Consider the following 6,728-nt stretch of genomic DNA (forward strand, 5'->3'; position numbering starts at 1 on the left):
TTTTTAAGGATAGGGTATATATATATATATATATATATATATATATATATATATATATATATATATATATATATATATATATATGAGGAAAAGGATTGTGAGCTTGAGCGTTAGAACATATTCGTGAGCTTGAGCTCAAAAACCATTGAGGCCCACATTGTTAGGATGATCCAAAGCATTCACTAGAATGGGCCTTACATAGATAGGGTGTGTACAAAAAATCAGCTCCATAGGATCATCCTAACCCATCCATTTGTGGAGGTCAAAATGGACAGACCACAAATCTGCCCATTTTTGCCCTCCACTTTTGGAGGGGTTAAGATGATTCAATGGAGATGATTTTTGGTACACACCCTATCTATGATAGGCCCTTGCAAATGAATGGTTTGGATCCTCACAGAAATTGTGGGACCCATGTGAATGGTGCACTCAAGCGCACCATTCCTTATTAGAGCTTGAGCGCACAAACATATTCCTCTATATATATATATATATATATAATAGTGTTCCTATGCAGCTGCTCAGATAGCTTATCTGAGTAGCTGCTTCAAAAACTCATGTGGCCCACATTTTTGGGGTGATCCAAAGCATTCATTTGAAAGGCCCTTCCATGGATAGGGTGTGTACCAAAAATCAGCCCTATAGGATCATCCTAACCCAATCAAAGGTGGGGGGGAATGGACGGACACTGTTTCTGACCATTTTTTCCCTCCACAAATGACAGGGTTAGGATGATCCTAAAGGGCTCATTTTTGGTACACACCCTATCCATGGAGGGGCCTTCCAAATGAATGCTTTGGATCACCCCAAAAAATGGGGGCCACATGAGCTTTTGAAGCAGCTATCTGAGCAGCTGTGCAAGAACACTCTTCTCATATATATATATATATATATATATATAGAGAGAGAGAGAGAGAGAGAAAAGTGTAGCTATACGTATGTGTATCTAACTTAGCTACACCGACGGCTTAAAATACAGTGGGCCCCACATTGTTTGGGTGATGCAAACCATTCATTTGATGGGCCCTCACATAGATAGGGTGTGCCCAAAAAATCAGCTCCATAGGATCATCCCAACCCTACGATTTGTGGAGGCAAAAATGGACGTGTAAAAACCTTCACAAATCTGTCCATTTTTTCCTCCACAGTTTGAAGGGTTGGGATCATCCAATGGAGCTGATTTTTTGGGCACACCCTATCAATGTGAGGGCCTATCAAATGAATGGTTTGGATCACCCAAACAATGTGGGACCACTGTATTTTAAGCCGTCGGTGTAGCTAAGTTAGCTACACGTATGTGTAGCTTCACTTAACTCATATATATATATATATATATATATATATATATATATATATATATATATATATATATATATTATCACTTGACATAGATAGGGTGTGCCAAAAAAATCAGCTCCATAAGATCATCCCAACCCTTCGATTTGTGGAGGTAGATGGATGGGTATAAACCTCCACAAATCTGACCATTTTTAACCTCCACAAATCGAAGTGTTAGGATGATCCTATGGAGCTGACTGATTTTTCGGGCACACCGTATCTATGTCAGGGCCCATCAAATGAATGGTTTGCATCACCCAAACAGTGTGGGCCCACTATGTTTCTGGCTCGATAGAGCAGAAACATTATATATATATATATATATATATATATATATATATATATATATATATATATATATATATATATATATATATATATGAGGAATGATAGATGCAAGGGCCCTCTTTATGCAAGGGCTAAAGAAGGGCCCTTGAATAGGTCCACATCATTTTTAAAGTCGGTTGAGAAACTGAATTCTGTTGCACTTAATGACTTGGATCTATTCAAGGGCCCTTCTTTAGCCCTTGCATAAGGAGGGCCCTTGCATCTATCATATATATATATATATATATATATATATATATATATATATATATATATATATATATATATATATATATATATAGAGAGAGAGAGAGAGAGGAAAAGGATTAGACGGTCGAGCGTATAAAGATTTGGTGCAGTAGAGTTTAAAAAATGGGTGCGGTATAAAAGGATTTGAACCCCACATAGTTTCAAACAGAAGCTGTATTTGAAAAAGGATTAAAAACCCAAAACCCACGAAGGAGTTTGCTCCTTCTCTGGCTCCTTCTCCAGGCCACCGGTCAGCTCCTTCTCCAAAACCCACGAAGGAGTTTGCTCCTTCTCCGGCTCCTTCTCAAACAGAAGCTGTTTTTGGAAAAACAGAAAAAACCCAAAACCCACAAAGGAGTTTGCTCCTTCTCCGGCTCCTTCTCCGGGCGCCACCTCCTTCTACGAAGGGCGCCACCTTCGTACACCTCACAGGTATGGGTTTTTGATTTTATTTGAAGAAGAAGAAGAAAAACCCAAAACCCTTCTTTATACCCATGCAATAGTCGCACAGAAGCTGTTTTTGAAAGAAAAAAACCCAAAACCCTTCGTCGAAACAGAAGGTGTTTTGAAAAAAAAAACCCAAAACCCACAAAGAAGAAAAACCTAAAACCCGTACGAAGCTCTCTCTCCCTCTCTCGACAGAAGCTCCGACGGGCTCTCTCCCTCTCTCCGACGATCGCCGAAGCTCTCTCTCCCACATGTATGTGTTTCATTTTGGGGTTTTTTGGATTTAGTTCTATTCTAGGGAGAAAAACCCAAAAAGCTCTTTAGTTCTATTCTAGGGTTTATTTTATATTTTTTTCTACGGTTTTTTTTTTTTTCTGTTTCTTTGTGGATGTAGGTCTGTAATTTTTTTAGGGTATTGAAAACCTGTTTCATTTGTTTCTTTTGTGATCTAAGGTTTCATTTTTGTATTTTTTTTAGGTTTCTTTTGCGAAGCTCACGCCTTCTACTCGTGGTCTTCTCCACAGAGGTACGTTTGTTCTTCTTCTTACTCATTTTCTTTCTCTTTTCGAATGAAGGAAAAAAAAACCCCTAAAACAGTAACAAGATGGGTTTCTTTTGATGTGCTTCTTTGTCATTTTCTTTGTCTTTTCCTTCATTAATGGGTTATTGTTCCTGATTTGCTGTGGAATGAAGAAAAAAATCTTAAATAGTAACAAAAGGGTTTTCTTTGTGTGGATTGAATACATGGATTTAGGGTTTTCTTTAACTGGAAAAAAAACCCTCAAAATCTAGGTTTTCTTACTCTTTTTGTTCACTGATTTAGGGTTGTTGGTACTGATTTTCTATCGATTGAAGTCTTGGATGTAGGATTTCGCTTTTCACAAGAGACCATAAAAAATGTTGGTTTTCTTCCACTTTTTCTTCACTGATTTATGGTTTTCTGCTATTGATTTTGTGTGGATTGAAGACTTGGATTTAGGGTTTTCATGACACCATATTTATCAATTTTTGAAACTATTTTGGGGTTTTTCAATGGTTTTTCAAAGATTCTTGTATGGATTTATGGATTTAGGGTTCTTCCAACTGATTTCTTAAATCTTAGGCACACTCTTATGAAATCGGTTATGGGAACGAAGCATTTTGGTTTTCAGTGGGGAGGTCAGCTCATGAGAATGGATGTCTTCAAAAGTTTTAACTATCCACTTCTCATCTCTATGTTTGATGATCATCCTAGCTTTACAATTTAGTCGCACAATGCGACGCTCCCTCATTTCCTTGCCATTATCTATCTTGCCCTTATCCCTTTTCCTTTTCAGCCCCTCTCTGTCACATACAAACGCCCTCGATATGACCTCATTTGTCTTCATCGAAGAGGATGTACTGGACTTCCGTATCCCAAAGCCAGTGGCCAGTCCATAAGCATTGTAAAAATGATAGGCAGATTCCCATCTATCAAACGCCTGTCCCACAAAAGGCGTATTCACAACACCCTTCTCACCATCAACCTTTTTGGGTGTACTAAATGTACCACTGCCAACCTCATCTATGTCATTCACATCTGTCTCTGCCCATTCAAGATGATCTTCATCCATATTTACACCATCATCAACCATAAGTAAACCATGAGCATCAACTTCTTCAATAGCTAAGCCGCATGCTTGCGACAAAGCATCGTCAACCAAACCACAGGGTCTACCATCACCTCGCTCAATAGGTACCCCACTTGGTTGCAAAAAAGTTGGATACATTTTAGCTATCTAAAAACATGGAAATTTGATAAATATATCCATCAAACAACATGAAAATTAATCAAAGATACATCAAAGAAAGCAACTTGAAACCTTAGATTTAAGAAACCCTCAAAACAGTAACAAGATTTATGAAATCAGTTGGAAGAACCCTAAATCCATAAATCCATACAAGAATCTTTGAAAAAACCATTGAAAAACCCAAAACAGTTTCAAAAATTGATAAATATGGTGTCATGAAAACCCTAAATCCAAGTCTTCAATCCACACAAAATCAATAGCAGAAAACCATAAATCAGTGAAGAAAAAGTGGAAGAAAACCAACATTTTTTATGGTCTCTTGTGAAAAGAGAAATCCTACATCCAAGACTTCAATCGACAGAAAATCAGTACCAACAACCCTAAATCAGCGAACAAAAAGAGTAAGAAAACCTAGATTTTGAGGGTTTTTTTTTCGGTTAAAGAAAACCCTAAATCCATGTATTCAATCCACACAAAGAAAACCATTTTGTTACTATTTAGGATTTTTTTTTCTTCATTCTACAGCAAATCAGTAACAATAACCCATTAATAAAGGAAAAGACAAAGAAAATGACAAAGAAGCACATCAAAAGAAACCCATCTTGTTACTGTTTTAGGGGTTTTTTTTTTCTTCATTCGAAAAGAGAAAGAAAATGAGTAAGAATAAGAACAAACGTACCTCTGTGGAGAAGACCACGAGTAGAAGGCGTGAGCTTTGCAAAAGAAACCTAAAAAAAAACACGAAAACGAAACCTTAGATCACAAAATAAACAAATGAAACAGGTTTTCAATACCCTAAAAAAATTACAGACCTACATCCACAAAGAAACAGAAAAAAAAACCGTAGAAAATAATATAAAATAAACCCTAGAATAGAACTAAAGAGCTTTTTGGGGGCTTTTTGGGTTTTTTCTCCCTAGAATAGAACTAAACCCAAAAAAGCCCAAAATGAAACACATACCTGTGGGAGAGAGAGCTTCGGCGATCGTCGGAGAGAGGGAGAGAGTCCGCCGGAGCTTCTGTCGAGAGAGGGAGAGAGAGCTTCGTACGGGTTTTGGGTTTTGGGTTTTGGGTTTTTTTTTTCAAAACACCTTCTGTTTCGACGAAGGGTTTTGGGTTTTTTTCTTTCAAAAACAGCTTTTGTGCGACTATTGCGTGGGTATAAAGAAGGGTTTTGGGTTTTTCTTCTTCTTCTTCAAATAAAATAAAAAACCCATACCTGTGAGGTGTACGAAGATGGCGCCCTTCGTAGAAGGAGGTGGCGCCCGGAGAAGGAGGCGGCGGCGGCCCGGAGAAGGAGCAAACTCCTTCGTGGGTTTTGGGTTTTGGGTTTTTTCTATTTTTCCAAAAACAGCTTCTGTTTGAGAAGGAGCCGGAGAAGGAGCAAACTCCTTCGTGGGTTTTGGAGAAGGAGCCGACCGGCGGCCCGGAGAAAGAGCAAACTCCTTCGTGGGTTTTGGGTTTTGGGTTTTTAATCCTTTTTCAAATACAGCTTCTGTTTGAAACAGCTTCTGTTTGAAACAATGTGGGTTTCAAATCCTTTTATACCGCACCCATTTTTTAAACTCTACCGCACCAAATTTTTATATGCTCGACCGTCTAATCCTTTTCCTCATATATATATATATATATATATATATATATATATATATATATATATATATATATATATATATATATATGAAAGGGTTCCTGCACTCGAGCACAGAAACAGGGGTGGGCCACATTTGGGGGGGGGGGTGTCCAAAGCATTCATTTGATGGGCCCTTTCATGGATAGGGTGTCCACCAAAAATCAGCTCCATTGGATCACCATAGTGTGTCCATTTGTGGGGTGGAAATGGGCAGATTTGGGGACAAACAGTATCTGTCCATTTTCTCCCCCACAACTGGACACCCTAAGAGGGTCCAATGGAGCTATTTTTTGTACACCCCCATCCATGATGGGGCCTGTCAAATGAATGCTTAGGTCACCCCCCCCCATGTGGCCCCACCCCTGTTTCCAGCACTCGAGAGCAGATAAGCTTATCTGCGCTCGAGAGCAAGAACCCTTTTCTCATATATATATATATATATATATATATAGAGAGAGAGAGAGAGAGAGAGAGAGAGAAAACGGTTCCTACACATATGTGTAGATAAGTTATCTACACACTAGCTTAAAATACAGTGGGGGCAACATTATTTGGGGATTCCAAACCATTCATTTTTAAGGCCCTCACATAGATAGGGTGCCCACAAAAAATCAGATCCATAGGATCATCCTAACCATTCGAACTGTGGAGGCAAAAAATGGACTAATTTGTGAAGGTTTAAAGACATCCATTTTACCTCCACAAATCGTAGAGTTGGGATGATCCTATGGATCTGATTTTTTGTAGACACCCTATCTATGTGAGGGCCTTTAAAATGAATGGCTTGGATCACCCAAACAATGTGGGCCCCCACTGTATTTTAAGCTAGTGTGTAGAGAACTCTCTACACATATGTTTAGGAACCGTTTTCTCATATATATATATATATATATATATATATATATATATATATATATATATATAGGACCCCTGATGCACGGGGAGTGGGAAAACATTATATTGAG

The sequence above is a fragment of the Tasmannia lanceolata genome, unplaced genomic scaffold (assembly GCF_043159265.1).
Source record: "Tasmannia lanceolata isolate RefF3 unplaced genomic scaffold, GAP_Taslan_0.1 ptg000015l, whole genome shotgun sequence".
Lineage (NCBI taxonomy): Eukaryota > Viridiplantae > Streptophyta > Magnoliopsida > Canellales > Winteraceae > Tasmannia > Tasmannia lanceolata.